The 25,648-nt window shown below is 35.4% G+C and overlaps 1 long non-coding RNA gene across 8 annotated transcripts; it reads right to left on the bottom strand.

Annotated features, from left to right (window-relative positions):
* Positions 1-172: 172 nt before the first annotated feature.
* On the bottom strand, positions 173-25,609 carry LOC142084283 (uncharacterized). 8 transcript variants are annotated; one of them, XR_012674307.1, is made up of 5 exons: positions 25,489-25,597; positions 24,967-25,111; positions 18,824-24,343; positions 5,325-17,036; positions 175-5,094 (listed from the first exon to the last, which is right to left on the bottom strand). It is a non-coding gene; the product is annotated as an uncharacterized LOC142084283 (long non-coding RNA). The 8 variants fall into 8 exon arrangements; XR_012674309.1 differs by having other exon boundaries at positions 178-5,094; positions 21,380-24,343; XR_012674308.1 differs by having other exon boundaries at positions 203-5,094; positions 5,325-5,435; positions 15,496-24,343.
* Positions 25,610-25,648: the final 39 nt, after the last annotated feature.

The raw sequence follows: 25,648 nt of genomic DNA, 5'->3' as shown, positions 1-25,648 counted from the left end.
TATGAGGATATTTATGTTCTTCCAACATTGCAAATTCAGCTTAAAACATTAAATTTAAAGTTAACATTTTAGTGACTGGCACATCACCAGAAATAAAGGTTTTTTTGCAACTGTAATACTGCTGTTAATATGTAAGCCAGAAAGCAACACAGCATCCTCCTCTAATAATTTATTAGCTCTACATTCTGAATGTTCACAGGAACAAAAGTATCTTGAGTAGATAAGGCCTTATCTGACCGAACACAAGTGCTCAGTTAGTGTTATTTTATTACAAGGTTGTCAACAGCAATTTTTTAAAACATCAAGTAAAGCGACAATAACAAAATACTGTTATTTTTAGTCCCCATTACAATGATATTTTAGAAGCTATGGCACAAACATATACATTTGTGAAGTTTACGTTACACATTTTGCTCCTTCCCTGTAATTAAATGTTATGTAACAAATTTCTACAACTTCAATAAATAAAACATGCATTCTGACAAAGGAAAGCATTTGCTACAAAACATTAAAAAAAAAAACTAACCCACTTATAACTGAATAATTAAAGAGTAACTATATAGAAAGTAGCTCCAGGTTTTAAAAATTCTTAGTGGAACCAAGGATGGGCTTCTGCTGTCAGTCCTACCAAGAGAAGGCAGCAGACTTAAGGAAGACTTACAGGTGTTAAAACTGCAAACCTGAGATTCAGTATATGATGTTCATATTCACCAGTGCAAGTCAATTGAATTGTTATCACACCTATTCGCTGGTATATGCATTCTAGTACTGTTTAGAAATACTGCTTGCTTTTCTTTGAACATTTGAATTTACCCTCCTGAAACAGCAAGATAAAAGAACACTTCCATAGAACAACCCATTAAGGCTCTCTTAAAAGAAAGTATGCATTTTTCCTATTCTATGAATCATTTAAAAGACTCTAAAGCTATATATTTTGTCAGAATTTTTTCATGCTAATCAGTCATTAATTACTAGGAGATTTACAGCCATTAGAATGCCAATTTATAGTTTATTCCACAGATAACATATACTTAGAATTCATGATTGATCAGAGAAACTAAGTAGACCCACAAAAACAAAATATTATCTGGATAGGGATGAAAACACAGGTCAAGAGAAAATTCTTTCCTGGGAATTTCTGAAAAAATGAGTGCCAGTTTGATATACAGCTTCAATTACTAACTGCAAATGCATGTATGGCATTTGGATATTGTATCTGATAACTGGGGAAAAAAAAAGTATTACAGCTGTAACTGCAGCTTGGAAGGATTATTTAAGAAAAAAAAAAAAATCTTTACATACCTTTACCAATAACCACTCTTTAGTTAAAACCTTTTAATATATAAAAGATGCTCTACTGTATGTGCAATCCTTGTAGTTTAAATGAAACATTTTACAATTACCTTTTATGGACTCAATCAATTTATCTAGTAACCAAGCTCTTACTTGTCAAGAATCATTTTCTCCTTAAACACCTTTTTCTATGCATCTTCAAGTATCTAGGTATCTTTATCATATTTAAGAAAACAAAGAAAGATATGTAAAGCGTTGCTTAGAAATTTTCAGAAAACTAGAACAGACAATTGAATAGAAGTAACTGAAAATTATTGTATCTGTATTGACACATTGGCACAGTTACACTGTGAATGTTCCAGTACCATCAGACTGGTACTTTTAAGACTTACCCTTTGTCTTTCAGTTTGACCTACAGATTTATTAATGGGACTCCGCAGCAGAAGAGAAGGGCAGATTGTGAATCTGCCTATTGTCAGCACAACGTTGTGGAAGATTTTGCCAAATGGTGTTCTGCTTTACCCTTTTCTACAGAGGTCAACTATATGCACATTTGCATTCCAACCGCCTATCAAACTATGTTACTTAGAAAAGAGTTTTCTAGTTGTTTTGTTTTTAAAACACTGACAACAGTAATGTTTTGCTAAGTGTTGCAATATGTTTAGATGCATAGATTTTGCAGGAGAGTAAATGGCACTCCAGATGGCATCGCTGCAGATCTCCAGAGCTGGAGAAATTCTTCAGAAATGCCACAGAGACTGAGTTTCCAGGGAAAGTGCCTGTATTTTGGAAAGCGGTACTATGCTTCCGGCCTTACATCGTATCTCAGTGCTCATATCTTATCTTAGTGCTTGTTCACTGTGGCGCAATAAGGACACTCTCCAAGGACTTGAATATTCCATGCCCTTCTAGCAGAGATTATGAATACCTAGAAGACTATCTTCATTGACAGATGAAGGAGTGGGTGTGTAGCCATGCATCCGAAAGACTGTTGAATGACAGATGTGAAAATAGGATAAAATCCTACCGGGAAACAGGTTCTTTACCAGTAGAAAAGTCTCTATCGGGCTTCTATACCGGGGTCCAGATTATGTGCTCTAAAGGGAGCCTCCCTCAACACAGAGAGAGATGGTTCTGTTTTGAGAATTTCTTGTCAAGTCTCCTAAGACCTAGGAGAATTAGTTAGTAAAAAGGTAGCAAGCATGCAGCAGCACTACACCTAGGAGGGACCACAAAGGCTAAGACACATCAAGAATTTTTTTCCCACTTCCTCGTTCAACTAGATTGTGAGAACACAAAAGTAGCTTGGAAGCACTTCCATCACCACTTTCTCTTCAAGAATGCTGCCTGTTTTGTTTGTTTTCATGAGCCATTCCCTGTTTATATATTCCTGTTTATACTTATATTAGTATATGCATTGGTTTATATTGAACAGGAAACCATTCTATCTCCCTGCTGATTTAACTCCACATTCTTATATTCTCGCTGTTGATGAAGCAGTCAACATTCTGGAGGGGATAAAAATGTATCGAACTCCTTGTAACAAATCCCCTTGCGATAGAGCCCCATTAAGAGATTCCAAAAGAATTTTTCCAGAGTTAGTACAAATGCCATTTTTTCCCCCGTATCAACACAAAATAGGTATCAGCAACGATGTACACTTCCAGTGGAAAAGAAAGTAAAAAGGCTATTTAGCTTTCTTACATACTTGCAGTAAGACTATAAAACAGATTTAAAGCAGCTCTTTCTTCTGCAACCTTTTACAAATTGTTCTCTTTCCTTTGAAAAAGGTGCAGGACAAGTCTGAATAGATCAAAGCCTTTCGTACGTCAAAAGAATAATTACAGCACAAATTACAGCTGTCTCATAAATACTACTGTATGTTGAAAAAACAGGCATCAACTTCCATAAGTATTTAATTTTACCTCACATACAATTGCAGTGACTGCACTAACAAACTGAAAAAATTGGTATTGCTTAAAGAAGAATCTAGTGAGAGCAAACAGCAGAGGGGTGCAAAATAATAGAACAGACAGGGTAAAACTGCTGTTCTTATTCATCTCTCCATGATTTTAAAAAAGAAAAACAAGGAACATTTAGTGGAACTGAAAGGCAATGTATTTAAATACAAAATTAACTAGAACAAATTATCACAGCTTTCAATGAGGGCAAGAGCTTAGCAAAATCTCTTAGGATTTTCAAGAGATTAAGCATTTACGTAGCTAATGAAATCATTCAGGATTGAAGCCAATTACTAATGGAGGTAAGGAAGAAATACCTCTTAATGCAAATTAGTCAATAAGTGTCTATGACAGGATTTCTTGCACCTTCCACTTAGCGGATCTGACTAAATGCAGAAAGCAGAGGACTCTCCTAGACTTTACAGTAAAGCAGCTACTTTTCAATAAATTTTTGTGGTATAAGAGATGTATATTTGATTCAGCACTTCATACGTTGTATGCTTTTCTTAGGCACAGAAGTAAAAATGTGTAAACATTTATTGAATTAAAGACTTGCTTCTAAAACAGACATTCCCAAAAGCACCCATGCTTTTTTCCCAAAAATACAGAAAATATTTACACGAGTACTGCATGTTGTTCTTATTTCCCACAGCCAAACTGATGCAATACTATATGCAAAAGTATGACAAATAAACTGTTTACCAGAAATTCTGTCCCCTCTCTGTAATACTGTTGCTCTCCCTGATACAAAAAATTTGGTTGTTTTTAAGAGAATCCCTTTCTTCCTCTGCCCCACACTCTTCCTCTAGAGCTCTTTGAGGAAAGAGTTGCCAGGACTTGCATAATTCAGCTTGAAAACTCTCCTGGAACTGTATTATTATATGGTTATTCCATACATAGGTTTGACTATCATAGTAAATCATATAGTCTGTATTTAGCTAGCAATTAAAGATTTTACGTTTTTCCTCTCTGTAAAGCAAGTAATTATTCTGCAAGAATTTAAATGAACTTAAAACAGATTGTTTCAGTAATCTTCCACCTCATTTACATTTACTATTTATTATGCAATTTTTACTCCTGATGTCCTCTAAATATCAACATCATTTTCATCCAGTGTGTTTGATCCATACGCTATTAAAGATACAGGTCAAGAAAAAAGGAACTACAAAAACTAAAATATATGTAAATAGAGTATGCACGTAATAAATAGTAGTGAATGAACTACAATCCACATTATTTAAAAACCATCTATAGGATTTATGATAAAAATTACAGTCTACTGGATTAGCTTCCACAGCCACTACCAGCAAGTTATCAATTAAATTGTGAGTCAAAGACTAATTTCACAAGTTCTGTTTTTTTTACTGAATGCTAAAAAATAAACTCATACTTACGTAAGTTCAGATAAACATCCATAGCTCTTGTGGCAGATTCCGCACCTTTAATACAGTTCATGACTAAAACTCTTCTTCCTTCATTGTGAAAACCACAAGTTATTATTTCTTCTGTTTGGAAATTGTGCTTTACATTTCTTTTAAAAATACATGCTCTTTGAAGAACTGTTTCTTTTTAGTGTCCGGTAAACTAGAACATACAAATTACTTTGATTTGTAACTTCAAAGTCTGACTACAGAGGACAATCATGTAGGTAAATAATATTGTGGGCTCCAAGGCATTAATCCATCCTATTTTGCAATTCTTAATGAATAAATATACCTACTAAACTGATATTCAATTTAAATTATTTTGAACTATTTTCAGTGGATGATAGTTGATGTTTGATTGTTGCAACGATGGTTAAAAATTGTCTTATCTTTCAAATTCTGTCCATCACACACTTCTGTAAGAAATAAATGTCTTAATGTGTATCCAAGTAAAACTTGTGGTACAGTCACATGAAATGCACTACAATTATGTATTTTTGCTCACAGGTCTGTATTACCTAAAAATCACTTTAATACAGTATAAGAGATGATATTTAAGGTATTAAATCCATTTGCTTCAAATTATATCATATGAAATAAAAGGAAATACTAATTGTTTATATCCTCCTCAAAGGATTCTACTCACCACGTTCTGGAAAAGGACACCAACACTTGAAGAGAAGAACAGTAGTGGACTTCTCCCAGGAGGACACATCCTGTGGCAAATTCTCTTGGGAAACTGTCTTTTGCTAGTCCTCTAGTCTCAGAGAAGTGGAAGAGAAATCTTGGAATGATGCACTTAAACATTAAAATCTAAGGAATTTGTAAAATGAAATTGACTTGGTAGTGTTAGGTTTACGGTTGGACTCGATGATCTTACGGGTCTTTTCCAATCTAAATGATTCTATGATTCTCTTCTATGATGTTAAGACCTACAGTATTCTGCAATTCACTTTCCATGACCCTATTCAAATTGACAAAGGTAATTTGTAAAATAGCTGATTAGAAATTTTATTGCAAACACAGCTATATTCTAAATACCCCTTAATTCACTCTTTTCTCCCAAACTTCCTACTGTTTATGTTCTCATGATAGGCATCAGCTATGGCTGGAGCTTGAACAGAATAATCCAAATATTGTGACTGAACTTTCCATTCTTCTCTGAACTCTTTGTGTTGCTCAGACAAACTTCATTTCAGTTCCTCCTTCAGGCCTTCATGCTCTCCTCATCATGAGGGAAACATGCCCCCACCTTTCATTGTAGTCACAAATAGGACAAAAGAAGCACTTCCTTTAAAAGGTTTTGGGAAAAGGCTATTTTGGAATCACTAGCAAAGTGGGGGGCTGTCTTCACATCAGCTCTAAGATGTACAGAGACACAAAGAGTACTCACAACAATAATACCCACAGCAATTGTTGTTATAATATGAACTACTGGACACTGTAGAATATCATCACTCTGAAAACTTAAAAATCTTATCACCTTGCTTTTATTAGAACCAAACCTCCTATGGAGTTTTGTAAATACCATAGGAATATTTTATATTTAATTTTAGACTACTTTCAATTGCTCCAGAGGAACTGAGAACAGAATTGTAACTGATTCAAGCCAGTTCTGTCTCATATGAGTGGCCATTGCAACACTTACAACACGTCCTATCAAAATGCAAAGATGACATAATTGAGAACACAAAGCTAAAACTATTTGTGGGCAGATTAAACAAGTAACAACTAACAGTGCTGCAGGTATAGATACCAGAACTAGTTCCTCATATGCCAGCTTGCATTTCCAAAGCCCATGGAAGTCAGATACATCATTTTTATACAGCATTGCGCTTTGAACTAATAAGCCCTGCTGGATGCAAGACAGTGCTGTGCAGATCAAAGACTCAAGAGTCCCAAGCTCTGAGTTCACTTTTTCAAACTGATAGAAAAACGACATCTAGCAAAGAAGCCCCACAGAACAACAAAATAACTATTCCAAATCACAGCTGCAGCATCCCAGAGGAACTCCTGTATCAGATGAAGGGTTCTCACAGCATTGTGAGCACTCTCTCATTTCACCAGCTCTCAATCTCCCCTGAGCATCACGGAAAGAGAAGCTGTCTGCTTTGCATCAAAGCATCTGAAAAGTTCCCTCTGATGGCAGATTTTAAACTAACTGGATAACAGTAATATGGCAATATAGGTTGTTGTCAAGATAGAAAACATCAAGACAGAAGTCGTGACAAGGGGTCTAGAGCTCAAAGAAAAGAAAGATGATGAAAACTTTATAATATCATAAAGGCAGACATGTCAGGTTCTGGTTACACAGGTAAAGCAACACTTTTCTTCATTATGATACTAGTGTTTTTCTGCCACTTATTTATACCTTTCAGCTCCCTCTTTTACCTGGCAGTTTACTCATAAGATACTCAACAGATGAGTAGGCAACTCAGCTAGCTGCTTCTTCTGGCATCTGCACATGCAGTTATATATTTCTTTGAAAATACTAGAATTTTTAAAATCTACAGCTCTTCAAGTAAACATCCAATGAATAGCCCTGTGCACAGCTGTCACTGATAGTGCAGCACTGTTGATACATATGCTTACAAGAAAGGTCTAAAATAATTTTATAATGCCTATAATGATAATAACTGGAAGTAGTTACTCAGGAAATGATTTTTCAAAAGGTCACCATGCTATTCAAGGTTTTTAGAACTGAGATAGCAGATACCTCATATTATCAATATATTTTATGTCAGTTGTTTATACCTCATTATCAATATTTGTGTCAGTTGTTTATACCAATCATTATCACAGGCTTTATTTCCATATACATTCACTGTATGACTCAGGAATCCACACAATTTTTTTCTGACCCTAAGGGCAACAATAAAGAAAAACAAACACTGACAGAAAACTCTACAGAAAATCTCCATAAAAATGGACCTCAAAAGCTAGTAACTCCCAGAATACACCCATTCTCTGCATGAAAGAGTTTAAGAACCAAGAATTTCATTGCTAATCTTGGCATAAAGACAGAGTGCTATGAAAATATTTATTACAAAAAAAAAAAAATCCCTAACTTATGAATGTAATGAATGGGAAAGCTTTAGAAAGAGTTCCAAGAAAAATTTACAAGAAAACTTGCATTCTAGAGACAGACTGAAGAAACTCAATTTAACATTATAAATACAGCCTATCAGTGTCTGCACAACAAGAACATATCGAGTATGGGCTCCTAACTAGCAGGTATGGGCATACCAAAAAACGATCCCAGGAAGTTGAATCTTGATAAATTTAAACTGGATGTACATGGCAGAAATAAAACATTGTGAATAACTAATTATTAGGACAACTCTTCTAGGGGTGTAATAGATATTCCACCATAATATCCAATTCTTAAAATGACTAAATGAAAGAGGAGCTATAAGACTTTTTAATGAAGGAAAAGACAGAAGTTCATATCAGTTGGCTTGTTGAAGAAAGTCAATCCAGAATTTCAACAGCAAAAGTATTTTGGAGAATGTCAGGTTTCTAGGGAAACTTCTAATTGTAGCTGAAAAGCTGTACACCTTCAAAAACCCAAAAATCCCAAACCAGAAACATTTAAACAGAATAATGTCTGTATTTCTTCAGTGCCATTGCCTTTGCTGAGTCTCTATCTGCCTCAGAAATTCATCGCATGATAAATTGTGGCAGCTCAGTGTGAGGGCTCACAATGTTTCATGGGATATATAGTCCCAAACATAAAGAATGTGTGAGAAGTCTTCCAGTCTACAAAAATCAGCATACTAGATGCAGTATCTAATCAAAATGTTAGTTTTCAACTACATTTTAAAGTTTTTCCCCAGAGGTTCACTTTGAAGACATTTAAGTTCAGGGAAAAATAGTTTATTTTATTAAAAGTATCATAATCTCTAGCCCTAATATCTATGAGCAAAATTTTGCAAGCTATAATAAATTTCTTCTTGGATTTGGATCACATAATTTGTAATGTTAAGCATTTGTAATGCTTCTAATTACAGTTAATCCAAATGTGTTAAAAGTAGGAAATAAAGGAGGTAGCATACACAGATATGAATCAGGACCTAAACTGATAATGAACTAAATTCTCTGCTACATAAACATATAAAGGAACAGGAAAGCTGGATTCAGAAAATATGAAAAAAGAAGTCAGAGATTAAAGTTAATACAATTTGTCATATACATGTTAAAACAAACACTGTATCTGAAATACTAAATTCCTGTAATATTGTATGTGGTATATCCCTACAAACAGAAGTACTTGTTGAAAATAGCAGTTTAACTACTTAAAGTTGTAAATTGCAACAGCTGGAAGCATTTACACTTTTTAATCTCTTCTTCAGTAACAAAGTTAAATTCTTCTTACAGCTGTTCAAGACAAAAGTATTTTGGAATGGTTTGTCCTTGGATGCTGCATACTGTGAGAGAATGCAAGTGCAAGGCTGGAGGATTTTGCAGATTGTCCCGATTTCAAAATTACTTTTTTTTAATTAACCTTTATAGCCTTTACACAAATTTCCTCAAGATTTCTGATAGTGTATCTTTCCGTCTAGCACCAATAGCATAAGCATATGCTAGTTTGTGGCTTATCTGAGCAGAAATTACTTGTCAGGCCAAACTGTAATGGTTTTTGGGTGTGAACAAATCCATACTTTTTTTACTGGAGTGAATTTTTAAAAATAAAGGGATACATTAATGCTTGTTCTACTTCCTTTGTTGTTGTAGTTCTACTTTAAAACGTACATACATATTTTTTCTGCATCACAAAAATCATCCAGGAAATGACCAGCTGCCCTTTTCTAGTGAGTAATACTGTAAATTAAAGATGTTTCTTGTAAAGTAATGTCACTTAATTTTTTTCTTTTCACTGGATTATCAGATACCTGCTATCCCTGTTAGAGTTACTAGATGCATCAGATTACGGAGCACAATTAAATGAACCATACAGGATATGCACCATAAATCCAACGCAACGCCCACACATCAGAATTACAGCCTGTATTCTCAAGAGTTAATCTGCATACTCACATTAAATCTAATGCGTCCAGAACATCCCAGAGTTACTGAGCATGCACAAGACATCTGTGCATCCTGGAAAGGACAGGACCTTTATTGCAGTCACAGAAGTGACCTTTATTGTAACTGCAGCCAAAGATACAGCTTTTTCAATTTGGTTTTACTATTCTGATACAAGACCTAATCTCAGGCAACAGTTCTGCACTGGGGTTTTACATAACTATGATAAGTACTTAAGTTTGTTCCCATGCTTTGCTCTTATCTATTAAACTTTTTAAAAACATAAGTAGCCTTAACTCAGTCCCTGTTATTTGTAATCTTGAAGCCAAAGAGCTTGCATGAAAAATATTAATAGTATGTACAAGTACCCTACCTCCTAACACAATGCAGACAGTATGTATTTTCTTCTAGAAAACATGTAAAAATGTGCTATCAAAATCTGCTAAACATTACCGTAATCAATTCCATCATACATAAATACTCAGGATATTTGGGATCAAGCTCAACTGCTTTGGCCCTTTCGGTAAGTTTGTGTGTTACTGAGCCATCAAATTCCAGCAGCTATTTCTGCATTTATATTTCTTGGCACATTAAAATAAAACCATCTAGCATTAATTGCAGAACATTTAAAGGAACAAATGTTTATTGCATCAGAAATTTCCTACAATGTATACAATTTTTAGAACACATTTCCAATTCTGACAGATCAGGTTATCTGTCAATTATCTTTAATGTTATAGCTATTAAAAAAAAAAATCAATTAGGAAGCACTAAGAAACCCTAAACCATCATACAAACATTTCCCACAGTTCTGAACATGAAATCCTAACATCCTGATAAACCTTAAAAATATGCAATTCATTACCACCTGCATCAAGCAGAATTTATTAGCTGAGAAACAGGTGCTACAGGAAAGCACTTTCTTCATCAGCTGCCCATGATAAAGCATGCACAAGTCTGCCTGACATCAAAGGATGCAGTTTCTCTTTTTCATCTAGAAAGGTACATCTAAAACAAAATTTGTTGACAGAAGAGAAAAAGCCATTCAATAAAATTGTTCGTGTATATATTTTTTTAAATATATTTGAAAGATCACCCTCCCCCCCCAAATGAAGCAAAACTTCCACTTAATTTTAATTGACCATAGCAACTACATTGCTTTCAAACAAAATTTACACTTTGCTACCTCACAGGCATAGCACCTCACTGCATTTTAACATTTGAATGGCTGATAAGCATGTGCTTAAGGAGGATGCTTTCTTGAATTTAGAGTTAACGGAGGGGAAAAACTTAATTCTCTAAAACCTCCAAAAAAACATGTAATTCACAAACAAATACTTAACAAGAACAGGTAGAGGTCAGTATTGGCAGCCTGTCAGATCAGAGTTCAGAGAGGATTTTTTTTGTAGGAAAAAGACATATCCCCTGGTGTCTCCTTTCAGGATAAAGAGAGTGGTGTTCGGAACCCAACCCACACTACAACTGCTTCTTTTAAGCTATGACCTACTATAGCTGTAACAAAACTTACTACAGAAATGGTACAGTCAGGGACTTGGGCACTTCTACTACAAAGCATGTTACTTCAAATAATTTTCTTAAAAACTTAAGAAAAAAAATTAGCAACCTCCACAATCCCTACAGGTCTCTGTAAGAATTCCAGGGGAAAAAGTAGAGTCTTAACAACCATGAACTACTACAGAGCTCTATGAGCCAAGGGAAATGACTTGGACTGAAATCTGTTACAAAAATCTTGAAAAAAACTTCTCATAGACGAAAGCTTTCATAAAAACATTGTGCTGGAGGAGATCCCCAGGTCATTAAGTCCAATACCTTATTGTCATAAGCAAGTACGTCGTATAAACCCTTTCATCAAATTGCTCTGAAACCTCGGTCTGGCAAGGCTTAAAGCTCACAAGTCATGTATGTGAACTTAAACATATTCATGGACATTTGTTACTACACCAATGCTGACTTTTAATTTAAATTAGTCTTTCCTTTTCTGGGTTTCTCTTCCTGCTTCCATAAAGCAACTATGGAAGAGCTGCATAGCTGCTCCCCCCCATCACGTCTAGGAGCATGTGCTTCAATAAGCAATGCTAAAGATGGGAAGGGGAAGTTGCAGCCACTTCAACCTCCTCAGTAAATCCTTCTCTGACCACAACTGCTCCCAGATCTTAGCTTCTGCTCAGAAAAGTTGCCTGTTATCACAACCAGCAATTTCCAGCGTTCTGGTGCACCAGTTTTGTTCTGTGCTCATCTTTCTTGAACACAGGCAACTGAAACTGTACACATTATTCCAGAGGGGTTCTCAAAGGGTCTCTCTCTTATAATGGGGAAGGGGGGGGGGAAAAAAGCACCTTAACTGCTACAATTTAAGAAACTCAGAGGATAAAAATCCTCTATGGGCTGAACAAACAAGAGAAAACACAAAGTATCTGTGATTCTGATAGACTGAGCTAAAGAAAAGGAATTTCCAAGCAAAATCCTTACACTAACACAGGTTAGTGGTCTAACAATCTAACTGTTCCTAACACAGGGCTGGATAACATTTAATATTCCCTTGGATTTGATTCAGAAATTTATAAGTAGTAAATCAAAGAAGGCATTAGTTATTTGACCTCTAAATTCTTTCCAAAGTCACTGTCCAGAATACAGTTATCTTTTGTAGATATACCCCCCCATTTTTAAGCATTAATGACTTTTTAATGGCTGCAAATGCATTTTCATAACTGAGTCATGAAAAGATCTGCACCATGATGTACAAGTGCCATTATCCAGCAGCAGATTTTTCTCACCAATGATTTTATATCACTTTCAGATGACTGAAGAAAAAAATACTGAAATTTCAGATTATTGAAAAATACTCAGGTTTATTATTGATTTCACTAAGAGTGCTTCTGTGTGATAAGAATTTATACATTTAGTGACAGTTATTTAAAGGTCTAAATTTTATCCAAATCTTAATACTTTTAATGTATGATTACTGATACTATACATGGTAATTTTTACCGAACTATTATCTGATACTAACGCACTAGTATTCTCAAAATATACTTCATGAAATTTATCAGCGAGGTTTGTAATCAAAGTGATATTTAAATACGATTTATATCAGTGGAACTAATCACACTCATGTCATTCAGTTATTGATAGAATCTCTTATGTTTGCAATTCTTGAGGCTTGATGTCAGCCTCCCTAAAAGCAATAGTATTTCTCTGAATCTTAAAGAGAGTTGTATCAGGACCATGCATGGCAGAGATATTCACAGTGAAAGTAAATTAGACAACAGTATCTTAAGATTCAGATTCAGATCAATTTGGTACCCAAACGCTGAATATCTGATGAATATCAAATATCGCTTTAAAAACTAACTATAAGGAAGACACTAATGTGCTGGAGACTTGCTTTTCATTTTAAAATATTTTTATAAAATACTTGTAGCTTCTGAACATTTTTTCTTCTCTGTTCACATCTTTTGTTGTAGATAACAAAAGGCAGAACAAACTAACAAGTACAAGAATGCTTTGATATGATTTTCATGGCTTTTTGCCATATTTCTTTTTGCCCACAAATTTCTGTATAATAGCAGAATCAGAATCACACAAGCAACACACTTTAGGATGGTTCTGGAATGGATCCAAACATTCCTTTTGCTAATTCATTCACAATTTGATGGACAAATTAACCCCTTCTATAACAGAAGTTATAGTTGAAACTAACTTACATAGGGATTTACTTCCTTTTCATTAAACAACAACATGATACTGTACACTGATTGCAAACGAGTACCTAAGATAGCATCTTCCTAAATTACTTGTTAACCTCTATGATTTATAAAGATTCTCTGGTCTGTTACATGTGATAACAATAAGGTATACATTAACTCAAGAATAAGTTCTGCTCTGAAGGATCTTGGACTACCCAAGAACCATTACATTATATGATTACTTTGTACACTACCATAACTTAATTCCAGAGGAAGTAAAGATGCAGAAAAATGGACAAGGAGGTAAATTGTAACAGTCCTCTTTACCAACACAGAAAGAACAAGGCATAAATCGTAAGCCGCGGAGTTCATTTTCAGTTATTCTGTGCTCAAGCATGTGGTTTATAATCCATAGGAGCTAGAGAGGAAGCGAGAGGAAGAGATTTAGTCAGGAAACAGAAACAAATAGCTGCAGGATGGATGAAGAGTCTCTGAGCAGCAGGGAAGAAAATCAACTAGAAACTGCTGAAGACTGAATTTATAAGTAGGCCTACCTAGAAGCCCAGAAGTAAAGAAGTCAGTAAAGAAGTTGTTTTTAAAAGCTTTTCTGAACCATTGTTTATTACTGGTCTCAGCTTTCAGGTAGGATATTTGGCAAGTATCTGTACCTAGCTTGACCTGGTTAAAAAAAGCACAGTTGCTGTAGGGGGCACTGTAATCCTTGATTTGCGCTAAGAGTAGAGAAATTATGAAGGCAGAGATTGTGTGTGAACATGCATTTAGAGAAACTAAAATGGGGTCACAGTGCAGCTACAGCAGGACCAGGACATCTAGTTGTCCTAGTAAGTTCCACAAACTTCAACTACTGACACAATGTAAGTGAGTAACCATTCTTTTTTTTTTTTCATAATATATTTGATAATACACCTAAATACATATACAAGTTTCCTTACTGATCTCAGTAAAATAAATATTTACATATCCTAAGGAAAACTTGTTCTTCCAGATGTTAGAGTGGTATAATTAAGTATACAGTGAGGTATAGAAATGTCACTCTAAATGCACATCATGCATGCTAGATCAGATTTTCCAGTTAATAGCAGTGCCATTTTGTGTCTTATGACACAGCATAAGGGGCAGAGTAGCTGCAAAAAAAAAACCACACCACACATAATGGGTCAGACTAAAAGTCTATCTAGGCACTATTCAATCTATAATAAAGACAATAAAATACATCTGCAGAGCACATAAATACTTTCTTTAAGTACTCTTTCAGCATTAAGTAGTCTGTATTTCACTTACCTGTTAAAATTTAGTACCTTTATGTGCAACAGTTCATAACAGATTTCTTTCATTGGTTTATCCAGTCCCCTTTTGAATCTGTATAAATTTTTAGCCCTAACAATATTCTGGAATACGGTCTTCTACTCTGGAAAGGACTCTCTCCTTTTCTTTGGTACTAACTTGGCCCTGACAGTTCATCTGACAATGCCTGTCTAACCTTTCTGTTTGAAGAGAAAGGGAACAGTTGTGCACTGTTCATCTTCTGCATTCAATTATGATTTTATAGACATTAATCATGTTCTTTCCCCTTCTAAGCCATCTCCTTTCCAGGTTAGTGTATACTGGCACATTCAACTGTAATTCCTTACATAAGATACCTTTAAATTCATTTCACTATCCTTCTCTTACGTTTTTGAAGAAAGTTTTCCATCTTTGAGATGGGGGGCAGAACTGCAATACTATTCGAAAAGGTGGGGCAGTCTAGGTTTATTAAGTGGCATGACAATATCCTCTTCTATTCCCTATTCCATTCCTAGTAATTCATAGCACACATTTCTTTTCTGAGCACCGATCTGATGTTGTCACATCTAATGTAATCGTGAAGTTTCAAAACTTGAGAAACTTACTAGGTCATAAGTATCACTGTGCACAAGGAGCTGGAATTACTGCTTCCTCTATGCCATCTACCATTTTCTTGCTTAGTCATGCAAATCTTCTGCAATCTTCACGTTTGTTTTTTGACTTTTATCACTCTGCATAGCTTAGGACTGTAAACAAACTTTGCTTCGTCTTCTTATTTACCTTCTCACCAGTCACTGCAATATTCCCTAGCTCGCACTCTCCAGCTGTAATAGCAGTGATGGGAACCTAGCTTCCTGCTTTTTCTGAATTTCAAATTCATCTGAGGGAAAAAAGTTCTAAAGAAAAGAAACATTTCTAATCAATACACATATCAACTACTTTTACTAGAAGTGATACAGCTGTACTTGAAGTAATATAAACACATGCCCCTGAAACTACAAATATTTGAACAAGTGATAACACTTCACAGAAGTCCATTTGCAGAGACATTGTTTCTGATTTCAGTCATAAGCATCTATAGATGCTCATGCAAATAATTGTTTGAACAAACATATATTGTACAATGAATTTGCATTTCACAGAAGATTTGTGCTTTATAGACTGTATATTTCTGAAATACATACTTTAAAGAGATTGCTTCCATGCTACAACACTTCTCTCATTATTATCTCTCACATTATTATCTGTTGTATAGCTGTGTATGTTTGAATTGTACCATTTGCTCAATTAAGAAATTACTTTTTTGGGGTGGATGAGTATTTTCTCCAGTTTCATATTGAGCAAACTATCAGCATTAAGCAATAAATTAAAACAAATAATCCATTACACTATGAGGTACAATATCCAAGCAAAATGATCAGACAACTGTGGGAGTTCTTACTCTCCCTTTTCCTCTTCCTTTACTGGGGAAAAAAGTTATACTATACTGTACATACAGTAAATGCTTGTAAAATGAAAGGAGAGATACATGGAGAATGTCACACAAAGTTTAGCAATTTCATAAAGGATTATTTTTTATTTTAAATTAAGCAAAGAAAATCTGCAATTTTTATAACCTCTCAGTGTTTTTAACCATAAAGTATTTATAAAAAACAGACTGAAAATGTACACACTGTCTTAAAAGAAAAATTAAAGCTGAAAGTAATATATTGCAGATATGGTAAGCTTGACTATTTTCAAAGTTATACCATCTTATTTGCCATTTGCAGTCATCTAGATTTTTTCTGCTTAATCTGCTTGTTTCCAAATTTTCTCCTATTTTTTGTAGCACTCAGTGTTTTAACCTGGAATAAAAATACTATGGAGTAACTGACAAGAAGTCTCTACAGAACTCAAACTAACTTAAAGTACGTTACACAAACCAAGTAAATTTTTTTTTGCTTCCTCTATGCCATCTGCCATTTTCTTGCTTAAAACTGCGATTTTTTTTTAATTGCAGTTTTAACTTTTTTCTTAAGATTTAGTATACATTGGGTCAGGTTTTGTTAGACCATTCACCTTGAAAAATGACTTTCATTTAAGACAGTTGTAAGACAACTGAGCACATCTGCCATATAGATTTGCCATAAAAAAAAAAATCTAAAGTACGTTTAAATGCAGTCATAGTAGAGGCTAGATTGTAGCGTAAATGCATCTTTATCAGTTTTAAACTGCCAAAAGACAGAAGTCTAACTATGACAGCTTGGAACTCAGTGCCGTGGAAGATGTTCTCTATTCCTCCTGCTGAGACTTCAGTTTGGCAGACCTTGTCTGATAAATAACTGTAAGAAAAGGGAAGGTCTGATAACTAACTATAAGAAAAGAAAAGAAGGAAACTCCTCACCACATTTACACAAAATTTAACAAACCATCAGAAAGCATTAGAAAAATTACCTCAGTAAAGTTTTGACTTACGATTTTGAATCATTTAAAGCTTAAACTCTCCTTTATAAAACAGGGGGTCCCCCTCTGTTTAATAACTTAAAAACCACCCTGTCCAACATGACATCAATTATTCTCTATTACTGTACTACTACTACTTATAAAATACTCCCATCTGGGGGAGAAATAGACAACTGCAGGGATGATCAGTTGGTTTCAAGCATTATCCAAAAAGGGATCTTGCCTTTCTTTTATTATAATCTGCTATAATCTAAACAAGGAGATACAATTTAAAGTGGCTAAATTAACATATGATTTTCATGCATCTGAAAGAACCATTCACTTAAAAGAAAGCAGGATTGATATCACTGAAACACCTCTCCAGTTCAGATTCTATAGTGTGAACTTCAGATTTGAATGATAAATTCACAATTAACAACTTTCAAATGTCTAACAAGCGTTGCCTGTTAACTAGCAAGGCCAATATAAATCTTGAATATCTCCAAGTTTTGAAATTCAGGTTTGACAAGACTTAAATTCTTTTTATACAAGCTAGCGTCGAACAACCACAGATATCGAGATTACAGTTTTCAAATAATTTCTTACTGAAGCAAGACTAAAGAAGCAGAATAATACACATCCTCACATCCTGACATTATAGTCACAGAACTGATGCTAGGTGAACAGAGATGAGAAAACACGTATGTATCTTTTTTTTTTTTTAATTTAAACCAGTATTTTGTTCTGTGCTTTGACACTGAAGATATCTGCAGTGTATATAAATAATTACCTTCCCCCCCCATTCCCTCTGGTCAATGTTATATCTCAAGAATTCTTGAAACACAAAAGTACACTCAGAAATGCCAAATTATTAACCCTTTTTAAACAATGGTAATGTATACTAAATCAACGCATCCTTAAAGCTGTACTTAGTTTTACATTCTCTCCAAGCAAAGTGCTATTGGCCTCTACATGCATGTACTCAGGACAGCTGGAAACAGGGTAGAGAAATAAATAATTTCTAGTCTGTCTACAACAGTGGCATGTGTGACATACAAACCACTTCAAAGTGGCTTGCCTGTGCAGCTCATATTCCTGCTTGTATGAAGATACAAACTTAACCCAAAGAGTAAGTATCTCCACATGGGCCACTTCTGTTCATAGAAAAGTTGGAAGGGACCCATAAGGATGATCGAGTCCAAATCCCTGCTCCTCACAGGACTACCTAAAACTAAATGATATGACTAAGAGCGTCAAGTTCATCATGCTTCATGGCAGCTTCCTTCTGTACATGGTAACAGACCTTGTGTCCACCCTCTATTTTCCAGCCACCATACTGACACTGTTCAGGTAGGTGCAAAGTTGAGGCTGAGGTGATGGGGAGGGGAAAAACAGCAGCATGGGTTTCTCATTTAAGGGAGGGAAAGTATTTACAGATGTTTGGTGGCATCCCTCCTCAGAAACAACGCCTCATACACCATCTGGAGCTAGTATTACTGCTGATGAGTGAATATGAGGAAATTAAATTCAGAAACATCTACCTTAAACAATGGGAATTGCCACCAAGTTCAATGGGACTATTCAATGTAAGCATGTAAAAATAAAAATTAATAGAATTCTAGTTGACTGGTTAAGTTTTGCTGCACAATAGCAGGAAATATGTAAATAAGTATTTTTATTGTACTACCTTCCTGTAGGTTCTCATTTACAAGTTCTTCTATTTGTCATTTCCAACATGCTCAATCTCTTCAGTAAACTATAAAAAACAAACCAGGAAAAGCTTCCAATATTTTAAATAAAATGTAAATCCCATATAATTTTTCCTGCGTTAACTGTTTGACCAACTGCTGCCACATTTTTATTAGTGAATATAAATATTAATGAACTAAAATGCCCAATGTTTCTGACATTTGAGATTTAACATTTATTGTTAATTTCCAAATGCATTATTTTCTGACGCAAAAATCGGGAGTGTGAGTTAGTCACAGGCTAGTTCCTAGCCTACGATTCTTGACAACTGAAGGCATTTTTAGTGAAGTCCCGACCATGCAATTTGCTCCCTCTGGTGTTACAGCTCAAATTTGTGCTTCAGAACAGATTGCAAAGCCTATTTCTCGGGGTAGGCTGTTTCCAAATTGAGACTAGCACTTTATACAATGAAAATAAAAATAATTACTTTTTCTGATCTGCATTGTTTCTGACTTATTATTATATTATTAAAAAAAAATTCAGACTAAAGTGCAGGCTTCTCGGTTCCCAATACAGAAAAGGAAGAAAGATTAATAACCAGTAAACTGCTGTAAAGAACCTATGACATTGAAACCAGTATTTAAGATTAATTTAATCAGGAATATTAAGTATCACACTGTACCATTAAAATGAGAATATGGCTATTGATCAGAGGGCTGTTTTAAATTTTTTCGAATGGGTTACAGCGTGGCTCAGCTATAAATACTTGATTTTCCTTCAATCTAACAACATAATCAAACTACATCCCTCAAAAATGCACGAATATTTCTTTGAAAAAATGCAAGCCAAATCACTGGATGCAAGTTTTCCCTTTTCAAAGCTACACTGATGCAAATCCACACTTATTTACATTCAAAAACAAAACAGAGCTGTTGCAGATTTATACCAGCATTGCTATTAACAGAATTTTGTATTTTGTACTTTCCAATTTTCATTTACATCCCAAAGACTCTTCTTTGATTAAAAAGAATAAAGACGCCACAACTTCAAAGAATGATTCAACTAAAAATGTAAGTGCCCATCTGATGTTTAGTAACTATAAGGAGATCAAAAAAGTGAAATTATACTAAAAGAAATATGCGAAATAAAATGAAGAGCTATGAATTATTAGTTTATATTGAAAGCCAAGAGGAATAATCCAATATGAAAAGCACCAGAAACAGTATACGGCATCTCAAAACTGCTGTATGAAAGCACTTGCTCTAGGACAAGAGTGAAGAAAGCCTTTGAGGAAATAAGATACAACAGAGCAAAGCAGAACAAACTTAATATATTTGCTTAAAATATTTAAAGTACATGATCCATGATCCATGTTAAATGATACAGTATCAAGTAGATGTCAAAACACATTAATAAACAAATTATGAGGGCCAACATTATGACAGCTGTTTCACCGTAAATCATGGTTTAAGTTTTCAGAACATGCTTCTAGTACTGACAACCGTTCTGGCTGTCATCCACTGATGACAACTCAAGAGTAGCGTGCAGGAGCACATGGGAATAATTAAGCAAACCAAACAGCACCACCCAATGAAGCTTCAAGGACACTAAAAACAAAAATAAATTGGCTTAAGCAAGGAAGATGATTAGCTGTTTTTTAAATCTGCATTACTTGCACATCCTTGACTAAGGAGATGGTCTATGTTGAAACATCTAGTTACAAAAGAATTTGGCATTAGCACCAGCTGTGAAGGAGATACTCTATTTAATGCATGCTGCTATCATATCTGACACTACACTCAAGTGATAGCGAAGAAAAGCACAAGCTTTTGGAATGCGCCATAATTTCAAAGTACATTCAGTGCTACTTCCAGAAAACTGCGTCTAAACAGGGTTGAGTGATAAGGAGAACATGACTTGAACCTAGAGAGTCCCTTGTGACCTACAGATGAAAAGGCTTACTGCACAGACCAACACCTTTTCCTTTTTTTCAATCAAATAAAGAAAACATAAAATCTCAAAGAAAACCATACAGGTGACAGAACAAAATTGATGAAAGAATAGTAAATTCTGACAGAACTAAAGCAATGCATATTCTTCAAGCCATGTACACTCCTACAAGATACTTTTGAACAACAAAGCTGCACTATGCAAGAAATGTACATCGCATGTACAAAAGGTATCCTGAAAAAAGCAGTCACTGTAAAAAATTAACTAGAAGTTAGCACCAAAAAAAAAAACAAACAACAAACTGCAGATAAAATTCCATGTAAATGTAAAGCAAATAGAGCAGGTATAATCTTTGGTTGTAGAAACAGTAACCATTTAAAAGTACAGAGGAACTGCACATCTATATAGCACTGACCTAGCCAACACTAACACAACTTAGGGGTCCACATTTTAAAACACGACAGAGGAAAACAAGAAACAATACAGTAAAAAGGTATTAGAAGGCTGGAAAAGCTTCTTATAGAGGGATGTGAGAACTGTAATAAATTATGTAGTACTCAAATCATATTTCAATCATCTTAAGCACATTGAAAGAAGAACTTACCACATTCACAAGGATGACTCTTGTAGAGAAAGAGAAGTAAGAGCCAAAAAACTGAATACAAACTGTAAGTAAAATATGTTAGAGATTAAATATGGGTATGAACTAAGAGGAGGAAGGGGATTCTCCATCTCCAGAGAGATACAAATAGAGCAGGATGCTTGCTTGTATTATAACTTTTAATATAGATGTAAATCAATTCAATTGAGCAACCTGGGATATAAAGGGACTCATGCTGAAAAATAACATGCTTTTCCCCCACCTCACTGCAGGCATTTATGAAACAAACATAAAAATAATTCAACACAATAGCATGTAGCAACCATTTCTCCAGGTTCAGACAGTAATCAACGCTGTTCAAAGTTCAGACTAAAAATATTCTTGTTGTCTAAAATAATGCCATTTTACAAATTTCCAAACAAAAAAAAAATTTTATTACTATAATCCAAATATGGCTCAAATACAAAAGAAACAGTATTAACAATTAAACAAAACTTGTTTAAAACAAGAATCCAATGACCTTTGCTTTGACGAAAAAGTTATTTTAAAACGGTCCAAAAGTATTTTCTTATAAAATACAATTTTTAAAACTTCAGTTCCTTAGAGGACAGTTCTGCTACCAGTAATAAATACATTTTGTTGAGAAAATAGTATTATTATGAATTGTTTTAGTAAATTATATTTAAAGTCAATTTTCAATTACAAGACCACTAATAGATTTTTTTTCCTCCAAATGTGTTAAAACTGCGTAACTACTACAGAAGAGCATCACTGGTTATTTCTACTGTTTATGTAACTGCTGACATTCGTACTGACACATAATAAGGCATTCTAAAACTACATACAGGAATCACATCTTAATTACCTAAGAAATGACAATGATCAAGTATTTTTGCCTTTCAATACAGAGACATTCAGTTATACTATATTAAAAGGTAACATTAACAAAGCAATTTTTTTTTTTTAATCCGTACTTAAATTTTTTTTCCCCAAGATTCTTTATTCTTTCTCGCTAATTAAAAATAGTGTTGTAGAGACGGATTATATGCTTACTGTTTACAGAATATACATCACTAGTAAACGACTACAATAGAGTTGATAAAAAATTGCTGTAAAACAAGGTAACAGCTCAGAAGTCCCTGAAATCATTCAATGCCTTGACACTTGTGCTGGTTTTGGCTGGGATAGAGTTAATTTTCTTCATAGTAGCTAACACATGGCTACATTTTGGATTTGTGCTGGAAACAGTGTTGATAATACAGGGACATTTTAGTCCCTGCTGAGCAGTGCTTGCACAGAGCCAAGGCCCTTTCTGCTCCTCACCCCACCCCACCAGCGAGGAGGCTGGGGGTGCACAAGAAGCTGGGAGGGGACACGGCTGGGACAGCTGACCCCAGCTGACCAAAGGGATATCCCATACCACAGTCTCTCCCCCATCCCACCAAGGGGGGAGTGAGCAAGCAGCTGTATGGGGCTTAGTTGCTAGCTGGGGTTAAACTACAACAACATCCTACTTAAACTGTGGAGCTGAGGAGTTCTGATTACCATCTGCTTTTCCTTGTTTGCACTACCTGGCTGAATGATTGCTAATTACCTGTTTGCCTGTTTGATGTGGCAACCTCTGGAAGTATCCTACGCAAAATATTAAGAAGAGACAGAAACCAGAAAACAGTCATTTGCTAAAAATTACATACCAGACCAAATATATCAGCGTTCTTACTCTAAAGCTATGAAGATTATTTTAATTAAATCTTGCTTTAGGTTCTAAAACTTTTTCCTCTGATGTTAGCTTTGTAACTTATTAGGCAATTAAGTGATTGCCTTCACTAGGTCACACGTTCCTTAGAAGGACCTCACTGAAAAGCATAAGTTTTCTAGCAAAATAAAGAGGACACTAAACAACTGATAAAAGTTCTCATTTAAAATATTAGGTTTCAGGAGGAATACTTCCGTGTAAGAAAGTCAAATTCAACTATTCTTCAAAGATTAAGTGTTATGAGAATTTCAAGAATTTATGGCCCTCTCTTAACAAGAGCACCCTATGATTCCACAAGATTTTTCTAAACAATTGTGAGTTACGCTGTGGTCTTTGACTTTCCCTCAGATTAAAATATTTTAGGACTACAGGTTTTATGTTTTCTTTCTTGAAGACACAGGAATTTTTTTTGTCCATTTCTGGAAGTGAAAAAGACAGCATAGCACTATCCTTGCATAAACTCTTGAAAACACTGCTATGAAACATTGATGGCTATGTTATACTTGATGTCTAAAATATGAGTAGCTTTCACAACACTCACAAACCTGAAGAAAACCCAAGATATAGTTTGCATTTTACTATTCTCACACTGTAAATACATTTTATTTTCAAAAATAGAAACAAAAAACTTATAAAGAAAACCTCTTGTACTCCTATTGATTAGATTTCACAACAATAAACTTTTCCACAATTGTGTTGTGCTAAGCATGGAAATCATCATAGTTATCTCTAAGACACAAATGCTTTACCCAACCAAACAAACTATCCAACTAATTAGAAGATACAATGCCAATTTAATTTCCTAAAAAACACTATTTTACTCTCAGCAGATACAAATTCAATAATCTCTTCAGTACACTTCTTTTTTGCAGTGCAGTTACATCACAAACGACTTCATAGAAGCAGCTCAATTCATTTTCCTACGTCACACTTTTCTCTAAAAGCAGAAAAGGCACCTTATGGCCCAGTTCACTCCACTTACTGAAATCAGTTGTCAAACTTTTCTTACACAGATGTGGAAAAAAGGCAGAAAGTGCAGTTTTTTGGCAAAACAGAACACTTATGGAACTCACACATTTGCTATGTATTTTTCTAGTTCTTACTTTACAGTGGTGTGAACAAAAATATCTGGCATTTTTAAAATTATTTCTCATAATTATTTCATCTGATGACTTTTCATTTTGTTTCTGATCAGGATCCATTTGAAGTGTCTGCATTAAAAAACAAAGCAGTTTTAACATGTATACTGGAAAAAGGAGCACTGCTTCAGAATACATTCAATTCAGCAAACAAGAAGTTATATAAACATTGCTTTAAAGTGTGCAATAAAGGAGTGAAAGTAAAAGAAGCAGTAAGACACTAATGTATATTCAGGAGTTATAGTTGTTTTTTTTTTCCAGTACATTAACTTAAAAAAAAAAAACCACACACCTGTTGAAATATGTAACACTCTAGTCTTAGAAATGTTAAAGGTTTACTGTCTTGACAAACAGAAATAAAGTTGTTCTGTTTCTCTAATATCAGCACAATAACGTCAGACTAAATTGCAGGTCTGTAATTAATAAGCAGGCTTATCAATTACGTGGTAAAGAACTACTCTGAAATTTAACACTTCTGTCTCATATAAAGAAGTTAATGGGAAGTGCAAGAATGCTGTTATCATTTCACAGTATTTGTACATTAATACACTGTAAGTTATCAACTACTTAAGTTTTTTTTAAATTACAAACACTTGGAGGAGTTTCAGAAACTACTTAAAGGCCAGCCTGAAAATGAAAATTAAAGCTAATACCGCAGACTGCACATTAAAATAAGTGATCCAGCACTGGCTCACCCATTACCTCTCCTTCACCCCCTCAACTGCCTTCCATTCTAAAAAGAGGGGGGCATGCCCTCTCCCCCATCCACTTCTGAAGAGCAAGGCGTGAACAGGATACTGCCGCAAGCCAGAGGCAGCTGGCACGGCACACGACAGCAACCTGCAGGCAGACCGAGTCAAAAAAAGCAAAGGAAACACAGTGAGACAGAGTCGAAAGGAGCCCCGAGCGCAGGAGCTGGCATCTCTTCCGAGAGGAAAGGTATGGGCGGCCACGTAGCGCATCTCTCGATGTAAGACGAGGCCAATATATCCTCCCCGACCCGCCCGCTCCGTGCGCTTCTCCCTCACAGACCCCTTCAAGCCTCCACAGCTGCGCTGAGCTTCCGGCAACGGCTCACTCAGCGGCTCGACCGGGCCGCCGAGCCCGAACCCCAGGGCTGCACCTGACACAAAACCTCCCACCGAGAAACAGCATTCCCGCCTCTTTCCACCCACCCAGCATGGAACCCGGAAGGAGCCGGACGGCCGCCGCCGCACCTCAGCGTCCCCTCCGCCGAAAACGCCGGTTCACCTCCCACCCGAAACAGCACCCAACAGCACTTCGCGCCACCAGCCGCTACGCATGCGCCCCAGCCCCGCCCCACGCCCTACCGGGCACGCATGCGCCCCGAGGCCTGCCCCCCTTCACCCGCGGGCC

This window comes from Calonectris borealis, chromosome 7, assembly GCF_964195595.1.
Source record: "Calonectris borealis chromosome 7, bCalBor7.hap1.2, whole genome shotgun sequence".
Lineage (NCBI taxonomy): Eukaryota > Metazoa > Chordata > Aves > Procellariiformes > Procellariidae > Calonectris > Calonectris borealis.
Note: the sequence above shows the minus strand (reverse complement) of the source record. Positions and strands in the feature narration are given on the sequence as shown.